The 12,608-nt window shown below is 42.8% G+C and overlaps 1 protein-coding gene across 4 annotated transcripts in view; it reads left to right on the forward strand.

Moving 5' to 3' along the window:
* Window positions 1–12,608, forward strand: part of SLC25A20 (solute carrier family 25 member 20) — a 43,884-nt gene that overhangs the window by 26,848 nt on the left and 4,428 nt on the right. The gene's annotated exons all lie outside the window — the stretch shown is intronic.

The following is a 12,608-nucleotide window of genomic DNA, read 5'->3' on the forward strand; positions in this document are numbered from 1 at the left end:
CTCTCACCAGATTTGGGAAGTTCTCATCCATTATTTCTTTGAATAGGCTTTCTGCCCCTTTCTCCTTCTCTTCTCCCTCTGGTATACCTATAATCCTTACGTTGCATCTCCTAATTGTGTCTGATAATTCTCGGAGAGTTTCTTCATTTCTTTTTAGTCTTAGTTCTCTCTCCTCCTCTGCCTGCAGCATTTCTCTATTCCCATCTTCCAAATTCCTAATTCTTTCCTCCATATTATCGGCCCTACTGTTCAGTGCATCTAGATTTTTCTTAATCTCCTCTATTGTGTTCTTCGTTTCCAGTATTTCTTTTTGTTTCTTCTTTATCGTATCAAACTCTTTTGTGATATAGCTCCTGAACTCATTGAGTTGTCTATCTGAGTTCTCTCTTAACTCATTGAGTATTTTAATGATGGCTGTTTTGAAGTCATCGTCATTTAGGTTATATATTTCATTTTCTTTGGGATTGTTGTCTGTGTATTTGTTGTTTTCCTTCTGTTCTGGAGATTTAACGTATTTTTTCATATTGCTTGATGTTGTAGATTTGTGCTTCCGCATAGAGATAGAGATTAGTTGCTCCTTCCACTTGTTTCTGCTGGTGTGGTGGGGGAGCAGCTGTTTATACTGCACCAACCAGGAACCCTATCCGCAGTTGCTAACTGGGCCTGGGCCCCTCCTCGTAGTCACAGTGGTCCTTTGGATTCCCTCTTCTGCCATGGGGGCCGTCACAGGGGGGCTTCAGGCTGCTGGTGCCTACTGTTGCAGCCCACCTAGACGTGCTCCCTCCTTGGGGTCTGCAACAGTGTTATGGGCTTTTCCAGCGGCCATGGGTAGGATCACTTATGTTTGCCACTCCGTCACTGTAGGCACCCACCAAATCTCACTTGTCCACTATGGGTCGCAGCAGACCTATTGGCATCTTCTACAGTCTGTGGTTAGCTCACCTAGCTATGCTACTTTTGTCCCGGGGTCTTCCAGCCTTGTGGCTGCCAGATGGGTGCTCTCTACTAGTGCTGTGCAGAGGCTTTCGTTGAGGCTGCTGTGAGCCTGTAGGGTTTCCCCCTAGGCTACGGAGCTGGGTCGCTGGAACTCCACCCAGCCCCAGTCCTGTTCCCCAGGAACTCGGGGAGCCCTTTGCCCTGACTGGGGGACAGCCAGAGATCCTGATTTCAGTGGTAGCTGGTCTGCTGCTGCCCTGCCTGATATTCTCCTCTCCGGGACCCTCCCGGTGTTGTGGATGCTGGGCGTAGCCCCTCCGCTAATGGCAGACAGAGAGTTCTGTCTGCTGCCGGGCGGAACTCTGGAGCTTCCCCCCCCGAACCCCCCCCACCCTGGGCCACACAGCCGGCCTCTGGAGCTCCACCCAGCCCCAGTCCTCTCCAAGATCTCCGGCAATCCCTTGCCCCACAGGGTGGGCAACGGCAGCTGGGGGTTGCCTCACCCTCTGGGATTCTCTCCAGCTGGGGGTCGCCTCGCCCTCTGGGATTCTCTCTGGGACTTTCCTGGAGATGTGAATGCTGGGCGTAGCCCCTCTGCTAATGGCAGACAAAGAGTTCTGTCTGCTACCCGGGCGGAAGTCCAGAGCTTCCCCCCCGGGCCACAGAGCCGGCCTCTGGAGCTTCACCCAGCCCCAGTCCTCTCTGAGATCTCCGGCAATCCCTTGCCCCAAGGGGCGGGCAACGGCAGCTGGGGGTCACCGTGCCCTCTGGGATTCTCTCCGGGACTTTCCTGGAGTTGTGAATGCTGGGCGTGGCCCCTCTGCTAATGGCAGACAGAGGGTTCTGTCTGCTGCCCAGGCGGAACTCTGGAACTTCCCTCCCGGGGCGCAGAGCCGGCCTCTGGAGCTTCACCCAGCCCCAGTCCTCTCCAAGATCTCTGGCAATCCCTTGCCCGGCTGTGCAGGCAGTGGCAGCCGGGGGGCCACCACGCCCTCTGTGATTCTCTCTGGGACCCTCTGGGCGCTGTGGACACCAGGCGGGATCTCCCCGCCAATGGTGGGGCGAGACTCTCCCCGCGGGCTCAAGTGTGTAACTCTAGAGTTTCCCTCTGCGTTTAGGAGTAATTGCAGGGGGTTTAGGTAGGGTTCTGGTCACCTGTTTCCACCGTCGCTCCTCTGGTGTGTGCTCGCTCCTGCCCTAGGTGTGTGTTGATCCTCTGGGGGCGTCCGTTGGAAGAAAGCCGCTTGCAGGTACTAGGCTGTTCGGTCGGGGTCGGAGAGTTTTCACCTATCTTCACCTCCTCCCGGAGGGAAGTCCGTCCGCCTTCCGATGTATAGTCGTGTGGGTCTCTCAGACGTCCTGAGATGCTATCTGGATATCCTTTGGTAAGCGATGAGTGTCCAAATAATTGTAGACTTGAAGGGGGAGAGACAAAGAGGACTACTCACGGTGCCATCTTGGATCTTCTTCCCAATCCTCCTCTTTTTGCTGAGGAAGACTGGCCCTGAGCTAACATCCACACCCATCTTCCTCTATTTTATATGTGGGACACCTACCACAGCATGGCTTGCCAATCGGTGCCATGTCTGCACCCGGGATCCGAACCCGTGAGCCCTGGCTGCTGAAGTGGAACCTGTGCACTTAACTGCTGCGGCACCGGGCCGGCCCTTGATTAAACTTTTAATTTTGAGAGAATTATGAATTCACGTATAAGAAATAAAACAAAGAAGAAAAAATAAAAACCTAATACAGAAGGATCCCTTGTACCCTTTGCCCAGTTTTCCCGCAGTGGTAACATCTTGTAAAACTATAGTACAATATCACAACCAGGATATTGACATTGATATAGTCAAAATAGAGAACATTTCCATCATGCCAAGGATCCCTGTTGTAGCCTTTTATAGCCACATCCACTTCCCTTTCTCCCCTCCAGTCCTTAATTATCCCGGCAAACAGTAATCTCTACTCCATTTCTATAATTTTGAAATTTCAAGAATGTTATATAAATGGAATCCTACAGTATGTAAACTTTTCAGATTGGCTTTTTAAACTCAGCATAATTTTCTAGAGATTTATTTAGATTACCACATGTATGAATAGTTCATTTCTTTTTAGTAGTCCACAGTGTGTGGATGTTTTACCACAATATGTTTAACTTTTCATCCATTGAGAGACATCTGGGTTGTTTCCAGTTTTTGGCTGTTATGAATAAAGATGCTATAAACATTCATGCACAGAGATTTTTCTGAGAAAATAAGTCTTTGTTTCTCTGGGATAAATGCCCAGGAGTACAATTGCTGAGTCATATGGTAGTTGCCTGTTTAGTTTTTTTTTTTTTTTAAAGATTTTACTTTTCCTTTTTCTCCCCAAAGTCCCTTGATACACAGTTGTATATTTTCTTTTTCGGTTGTGGATCCTTCTAGTTGTGGCATGTGGGATGCCGCCTCAGCATAGCTTGATGAGTGGTGCCATGTTTGTGCCCAGGATCACCGGTGAAGCCCTGGGTTGCCGAAGCGGAGCTCGAGAACTTAACCACTCGGCCACGGGGCCAGTCCCTGCCTGTTTAGTTTTTAAAGAAACTACCAAACTGTTTTTTAGAGTGGCTATGCCATTTTACATTCTCACCAGCAATGTATCAGTGATCCAGTTTCTCTATATCATCAACATTTGGTGTTGTCACTATTTTTAATTTTAGCCATTCTGAAAGGTGTGTGTGTAATGATATCTTGTTTTAACCTGTATTTCCCTAATAGCCATAGATGTTGAACTTTTTTTCATGTGCTTATTTGCTATCTGTATATCCTGTCTGTTAAAATGTCTGTTCATGTCTTTTGCCTGTTTTCTAATTGGATTATTATTATTATCTTTAAAAACTTTTTTTTCTGCTCTTTCTCCCCAAATCCCCCCAGTACACAGTTGCGTATTTTAGTTGTGGGTCCTTCCAGTTGTGGCATGTGGGACAGTGCCTGAGCATGGCCCAATGAGCGGTGCCATGTCTACACCCATGGTCGGAAGCTGTGAAACCCTGGGCCGCCTGAAGCAGAGCATGCGAACTCAACCATTTGGTCACGGGGCCAGCCCCTTGATTATTTCTTTTATTTTTTTTACTTTTTTTAGCTTTTTTTTTTTTTTGATGACGATTAGCCCTGAGCTAATTGCTGCCAATCCTCCTCTTTTTGCTGAGGAAGACTGGCCCTGGGCTAACATCCATGCCCATCTTCTTCTGCTTTATGTATGGGACGCCTACCACAGCACGGCATGGCAAGCAGTGCCATATCCGCACCCAGGATATGAACCAACGAACCACCAGCCGCTGGAGAAGCAGAACGTGTGAACTTAACCGCTTCGCCACCAGGCCAGCCCCACCTGGATTATTTTTTTATTGTTAAGTTTTAAGAGTTCTTTAGATACTAACGCTTTGTCAGATATGTGGTTTGCAAATATTTTCTCCCGTCTATAGTTGTCTTTTCATCCTCTTAACAGAATATTTTGCACAAACACTTTTAGTTTTGATTAAGTCCAGCTTATTAATTTTTCTTTTATAGATTGTGCTTTGGGTGTTTGAACCATTGGGTGTAAGAACTCTTTACCTAGCCCAAGATCCCAAAGATTTTTTCCTAAAACTTTTACTTTATTTATTGTTTTATGTTTTACATTTAAGTATGTGACATCATTTTGAGTTAATTTTTGTATAATGTATGAGAATTAGGTCAGCGTTGTTGTTTTTTTTTCTTTTGCCTATGGATGTCCAGTTGTACCAGTACCATTTGTTGAAAAGACTTATCTTTCTGGGGCCAGCCCCGTGGCCAAGTGGTTAGGTTCATGCGTTCCACTTTGGCAGCCCAGGGTTTCGCTGGTTCAGATCTTAGGCATGGACAGGGCACTGCTTGTCGGGCCACGCTGAGGCAGCGTCCCACATGCCACAACTAGAAGGATCTACAACTATGTACTGGGGGGATTTGGGGAGAAAAAGCAGAAAAAAAGAAAAAAAGATGGGCAACAATTGTTCGCTCAGGTGCCAATGTTTAAAAAAAAAAGACATCTTTCTTCCACTAAATTTTGTTTGCACTTTCATTAAAAATCAGTTTGGCATATTTGTGTGGGTCTATTTCTGGGTTCTCTGTTTTTTTTTCCATTTATCTATATGTCTATCGCTCTACTAATACTGCACAGTCTTGATTAGGATAGCCATATACTAAATCTTGAAATTGAGTAGACTGATCCCTCCCACTTTATTTTTAAAATTTTTTTCCAGCTATTCTAATTTCTTTGTATTTCCATATAAATTTTAGGATAATTTAGAAAATTGAGAAAAATCTTGCCAATATTTTGATAGGAATTATGTTAAACCTGTAGGTCACTTAAGGCAGAATTGACCCTATGTTGAGTCTTCCAATCTATGGATATGGTATGTGTCTCCATTTATTTAGAACTTTAATTTCTTTCATCAGCGTTGTGTAGTTTTCAGCATTAAGCCCTGTCTGTGTTTTCTTGTATTTATACCTAAGTGCTTCTCTCTTTTTTTGACCTTGTAAAATGGTGTTGTGAATAGTATTGTAATTTTAATTTTGTTGTCTACATGTTCATTGCTAGTTTATAGAAATACAGTTGGTTTTTGTATGTTAAATTTGTATTATTGAGTCTTTCCTGGACTCCCTTATTAGTTCTAGGATGTTTTTTTTTATAGATTGCTTGGGATTTCCTACATAGACAATCATCTTTTGCAAGTGGGGGCAGTTTTATTTCTCCATTCCTGATCTGTTTGCCTTTTATTTCCTTATTTCACTGGCTGGAACTGCCAGTACTATGTTGAATAAGAGGGGTGAGAGTGGAATTTGCCTTGTTCCCAGTCTTACAGGGAAGTATTCACTATTTCACTATTAAATATAATGTTAAATGTAGGGTTTTTTGTAGATACTCTTTTTTTTTTTTAAAGTTTGGCACCTGAGGGGCCAGCCCCGTGGCCTAGTGGTTAAGTTCAAGGACTCTGCTTTGGTGGCCCAGGGTTTTTCCCGTTTGGATACTGGGCACGGACATGGTACCGCTCGTCAGGCCATGCTGAGGTGGCATCCCACATGCCACAACTAGAAGGACCCACAACTAAAAATATACAACTATGTACTGGGGGGCTTTGGGGAGAAGAAGGAAAACTAAAATCTTTACAGATTGGCACCTGAGCTAACAACTGTTGCTAGTCTTGTTTTTTTTTTTCTCCTCTCTGCTGCTTCTCCCCAAATCCCCCTAGTACACAGCTGTATATTTTTAATTGTGGGTCCTTCCAGCTGTGGCACATGAGACGCTGCCTCAGCGTGGCCTGACGAGCGGTGCCATGTCTGTGTCCAGGATCCAAACGGGCGAAACCCTGGGTCGCCGAAGCAGAGCACGCAAAATTAACCACTCGGCACGGGGCTGGCCCCTGTAGATCCTCTTTATCAAGATGAGGACGTTACCGTCTAGTCTTTTCTGACAGTTTTATCATGAATGGATATTGACTTTTGTCAGATACTTTTTCTTCATTGATTGACATGATCATATGAATTTTCTTCTTTAACTTGTTAATATGGTAGATTACATCAATTGATTTTTGAATATTGAACTAAGCTTGTATTGCTGCAATAAACCCCCCAACTTGGTCATGGTATATAATACATTTTATATATTGCTGAATTCTATTTACTTATATTTTGTTAAGGATTTTTGCATCTATAGTCCTGAGAGATATTAGTCTGTCTGTTTTTTTGTTTTCCTGTACTGTCTTTGGTTTTGATATCAGGATAATACTAGCTTCATAAAATAAATTGGGAAGTGTTCCCTTCTCTTCTGTTTTCAGAGGGGGATTGTGTAGAATTGATATAAGGGGCCAGCCTGGTGGCGCAGCAGTTAAGTGTGCACGTTCTGCTTTGGTGGCCCAGGGTTCGCCGGTTTGGATCCCAAGTGTGGACATGGCACTGCTTGGCAAAAGCCATGCTGTGGTAGGCGTCCCACATAGAGGAAGACGGGCACAGATGTTAGCTCAGGGCCAGTCTTCCTCAGCAAAAAGAGGAGGATTGGCAGCAGTTAGCTCAGGGCTAATCTTCCTCAAAAAAAAAAAATTTATTAATTCTTCTTTAAGCATTTGGTGGAATTTTACAGTGAAACTAGCTATGCTTGGAGATTTTTGGGGGGGGAGTTTTAAAATTATGCATTCTATTTTCTTAATATTCCCAGGGCTGTTCAGATTACTTATTTCATATTGGGCAGACTCTGGTAGTTTGTGTTTTTGTTTTTTTATCTAGGTTGTCTGATTTGTGTGTGTAGAGTGTTTGTAGTATTTCCTTATTATCCTTTTGATGTCTGCAGGGTCTGTGGTAATATCTTCTGTTTTATTCCTGGTGTTAGTAATTTATGACTTCTTTCTTTTTTTTCTTTGTCAGCCTCACTAGAGGCTTATCAACTTTATTGATCTTTTCAAAAAAAAACAGCTCTTTGTTGGGGCCGGCCCCATGGCCGAGTGGTTACGTTCGCGTGCTCAGTTTGAATTCTGGGTGCGGACATGGCACTGCTCTTCAAGCCACGCTGAGGCAGCATCCCACATGCCACAACTAGAAGGACCCACAACGAAGAATATACAACTATGTCCTGGGGGGCTTTGGGGAGAAAAAGGAAAAAATGAAAAAATCTTAAAAAAAAAATAAAAAATAAAAACATACAACTATGTACCGGGGGTCTTTGGGGAGAAAAAGAAAAAATAAAGTCTCTAAAAAAACCCAGAAAACAAAAAACAGCTTTTTGTTTCATTGATTTTCTCTATTGTTTTCCTGTTTGCAATTTCATTGGTTTTTGCTTGGTAATTTTATTATTTCGTTCCTTTTGCTTGCTTTGGATTTAGTTTTTTCTTTTTTAAAGATTTTATTTTTCCTTTTTCTCCCCAAAGTCCCCCAGTACATAGTTGTGTATTTCTAGTTGTGGGTCCTTCTAGTTGTGGCATGTGGGATGCTGCCACCTCAGCATGGCCTGATGAGCAGTGCCATGTCCACGCTCAGGATCCGAACTCGTGAAACCCTGGGCCACCGAAGTGGAGCACACGAACTTAACCACTTGGCCACGGGGCTGGCCCCCTTTGGGTTTAGTTTTCATTCTTTTTTACTTTTTATGTTTTAGGTTTTTGGGGTGAGAGCTTAGATTATTGATTGAGGTCTTTCCTCTTTTCTAATGTATGCAGTTAGTGCTATAAGGTTTCTTCTCAGCACTGCTTTAGCTGTGTCTCACAAACTCCAACATATTATATTTTCATTTTCAGTCAGTTCAGAGTGTTTTCTAACTTCATTTTTGACCCATGGATTATTTAGAAGAATGTGGTTTAGTTTCCAAGTGTTGGAGATTATTGATTTTTAATTTGATTTTATTGTGATCAGAGAACATACTCTGTATGATTTAAATTCTTTTAAATTTCTTGAGGTTTATTTTGTGTCCCTGAATATGGTCTGTCTTGGTCTGTTTTCCATGAGCACTTGAGAAGAATGTGTATTCTTTGTCATTTGGTAGAGTGTTCTGTAAATACTGATTAGATCCTGTTGGTTGATGGTGGTGTTGAGTTCTTCTCCATCATTGCTGATTTTGTTTACTTCCACCACTTGTTGTTAGAGGGATTTGAAATCTCCACGTAGAATTGTGGGTTTGTCTGTCTGTCCTTTCAGTTCTATCAGTTGTGCTTCACATAGTTTGCAGCTTTTCTGCTTCATGCATATGCATTAGGATTGTTGTATCTTCTTGGTGGATTGGCCCTTTTATCATTATATAATGTCTTTCATATTATCATTATAGTATATCCCATATTTTTGCTTACTGTGTTCTTTCTTCTGTCCTGATGTTTCAGACTTCCTTCTTTTATTGTTTTCTTGTTGTTTAGAGAACTTGTTTTACCCATTCTTTTGGGATAGGTCTGCTGGTGACAAATTCTCTTAGTTTTTGATTTTTTTTAAAGATTTTATTTTTCCTTTTTCTCTCCAAAGCCCCCTGGTACATAGTTGTGTATTTTTAGTTGTGGGTCCTTCTGGTTGTGGTATGTGGGACGCTGCCTCAGCATGGCCTGATAAGCGGTGCCATGTCTGCACCCAGGATTCGAATCAGCGAAACCCTGGGTGACCAAAGCAGAGTGTGTGAGCTTAACCACTCAGCCATGGGGCCAGCCCCCAAATTCTGTTAGTTTTCCTTCATCTGAGAATACCTGATTTCCTCTTTATTCCTGAAAAATATTTTCACTGGACCTAGGATTCTGGGTTGACAGTTCTTTTCTTTCAGCACCTGAAACATACAGTGCCACTTCCTTCTGCCATCCCTGGTTTCTGCTCTCATTCTTTTCTTTTCTTTTATTTATTTATTTTTTTGAGGAAGATTAGCCCTGAGCTAACTACTGCCTGTCCTCGTCTTTTTGCTGAGGAAGACTGGCCCTGACCTAACATCTGTGCCCATCTTCTTCTACTTTATATGTGGGACACCTACCACAGCATGGCTTTTGCCAAGCGGTGCCATGTCCGCACCCAGGATCCGAACCAGTGAACCCCGGGCCGCCGAGAAGAGGAACATGCGAACTTAACCGCTGCGCCACTAGGCCAGCCCCTCTGCTGTCATTCTAATTGTTTTTTTCCTTTAGGTAAAATGATATTTTTATCTGGTTGCTCTTAAGATTTTTTTCTTTGCCTTTAGTTTTCAGAAGTTCATTTTGATGTGCCTTGGCATGAATTTATTTGGGTTTATTCTGTTTAATGTTCATTCAGCTTCTTGAATCTATATGTTTATGTTTTTCCAAATTTGTCAAGTTTTCAGCAGTTTTTTCTTTGAGTACCTTTTCAGTCCCTCCCTTTTTTCTCTTCTCCTTCTGCGACTCTGAGGACACAAATATTAGATTTTTTGTTACAGTCCAAGAGGTCCATGAAGTTCTGTTCAGTTCATTTCAGTCTGTTTTCTTCTGTTGTTCAGATTGGGTATTTCCATTGTTCTATATTCTAGTTCACTGGTTTTCTTTCTCTGCTCCATCTGTTTTGCTGTTGAACAAGCCATCCACTGGGCTTTTTATTTCAGTTGTATTTTTCAATTCTAAAATTTCCATTTGATTGTTTCTTATGTCTTCTAAGATATATAAGAGACTTACTGTACCTAACGATGAGAAGATTCTGTTAATATGTCAATCCCATGCTCAATCTTCTGTGGCTCTCTGGGTCACTGTGAGTTAGCTCAAGTGTATATAAGAGACTTACTGTACCTAACGATGAGAAGATTCTGTTAATATGTCAATCCCATGCTCAATCTTCTGTGGCTCTCTGGGTCACTGTGAGTTAGCTCAAGTGTATATAAGAGACTTACTGTACCTAACAATGAGAAGATTCTGTTAATATGTCAATCCCATGCTCAATCTTCTGTGGCTCTCTGGGTCACTGTGAGTTAGCTCAAGTGTATATAAGAGACTTACTGTACCTAACGATGAGAAGATTCTGTTAATATGTCAATCCCATGCTCAATCTTCTGTGGCTCTCTGGGTCACTGTGAGTTAGCTCAAGTGTATATAAGAGACTTACTGTACCTAACGATGAGAAGATTCTGTTAATATGTCAATCCCATGCTCAATCTTCTGTGGCTCTCTGGGTCACTGTGAGTTAGCTCAAGTGTATATAAGAGACTTACTGTACCTAACGATGAGAAGATTCTGTTAATATGTCAATCCCATGCTCAATCTTCTGTGGCTCTCTGGGTCACTGTGAGTTAGCTCAAGTGTATATAAGAGACTTACTGTACCTAACGATGAGAAGAGTCTGTTAATATGTCAATCCCATGCTCAATCTTCTGTGGCTCTCTGGGTCACTGTGAGCTAGCTCAAGTGTATATAAGAGACTTACTGTACCTAACGATGAGAAGATTCTGTTAATATGTCAATCCCATGCTCAATCTTCTGTGGCTCTCTGGGTCACTGTGAGTTAGCTCAAGTGTATATAAGAGACTTACTGTACCTAACGATGAGAAGATTCTGTTAATATGTCAATCCCATGCTCAATCTTCTGTGGCTCTCTGGGTCACTGTGAGTTACCTCAAGTGTATATAAGAGACTTACTGTACCTAACGATGAGAAGATTCTGTTAATATGTCAATCCCATGCTCAGTCTTCTGTGGCTCTCTGGGTCACTGTGAGCTAGCTCAAGTGTATATAAGAGACTTACTGTACCTAACGATGAGAAGATTCTGTTAATATGTCAATCCCATGCTCAGTCTTCTGTGGCTCTCTGGGTCACTGTGAGTTAGCTCAAGTGTCCTCTAGGCACCTGGGCTTCCATGCTGTTTCTCGGACACAGCAGGTTCACATGTGCCTGGATCATTTGGGGAAGTTATATATAAAAAAGCCACTGATACTCTTGAAATTGTCTTTTTTTTTAAGATTTTACTTTTCCTTTTTCTCCCAAAGTCCCCCGGTACATAGTTGTGTATTTTTAGTTGTGGGTCCTTCTAGTTGTGGCATGTGGGACGCTGCCCCAGCATGGCTTGATGAGTGGTGCCATGTCCGCGCCCAGGATTCGAACCAACGAAACACTGGGCTGCCGCAGCGGAGCGCGCGAACTTAACCACTCGGCCACAGGGCTGGCCCCTGAAATTGTCTTAAATTTATTATTTTTAGAAAAATTGACATCTTTCCGATTGAGAACTTTTCCCAACCAGAATTATGACTCTCTTTTTATTCACCTCTTCTTTTATGTCCTTTGGAGGTGTTTTGGAGTTTTATTTATGCAAGCCTATTGCTTGATGCACATATATTTTATTGCTGTTTTGAATAGGATTCTTTTACATTATTTTTCAACTCATTATTCCTAGTATGTAAGAAAATTATTGGACTTATATATTTTCTAAGTGTTTCTCCTTGGAACTCTTAAACCTGAATTCTCTTTCCAGCTCTTTGGCTGATGCCCCTGTGTGTTCTGATTCCTCTTGGCTCTCTACTTGCTGTAGATTCTACATGGGACTGTCTTTCTCTCAGATCTTTTCTGAGATTACCCCTGTCTGCCCTCAGGCTCTTGTCTCTTAGGCCCTAGAGCCCTGAGGCTGGGATGGGAGCCTCTCCTTGGCTCTTCCCTAGTTCTGCATAGGACCTCTATCAAGGCACTTAGAGCTTTGAATGCAATTTCCTGTTCACCTTTCTTAACCAAGCTTCATGATCACTTAGGGCTTGGAATGGAGTTGGTGCTTAGTGGATAATTTTGTTTTTTAAAGATTTTATTTTTTTCCTTCTTCTCCCCAAAGCCCCCCGGTACATAGTTGTATATTCTTCGTTGTGGGTCCTTCTAGTTGTGGCATGTGGGACGCTGCCTCAGCGTGGTTTGATGAGCAGTGTCATGGCCGCGCCCAGGACTCGAACCAACGAAACACTGGGCCGCCTGCAGCGAAGCACGCGAACTTAACCACTCGGCCACAGGGCCAGCCCCTAGTGGATATTTTTTGATGGAATAAGTGAATGACTAAAGTATTTGTCTCCTCCTTTCTAGAGTTTCCAACTAGCTTTATTCGGAATGCTCTTGTATTTTGGAGATTTACTCAACTTACTTTTGAACTCTTCTGTTGATTTTTTTCTAGTCATTGTGTGTGTGTTTTGTGATATTTTTACCTAGCAGCTTCCACCAATATTGCATGTTCCAAATACTTACCGATGTGAT

This window comes from Equus przewalskii, chromosome 15 (assembly GCF_037783145.1).
Source record: "Equus przewalskii isolate Varuska chromosome 15, EquPr2, whole genome shotgun sequence".
Classification (NCBI taxonomy): domain Eukaryota; kingdom Metazoa; phylum Chordata; class Mammalia; order Perissodactyla; family Equidae; genus Equus; species Equus przewalskii.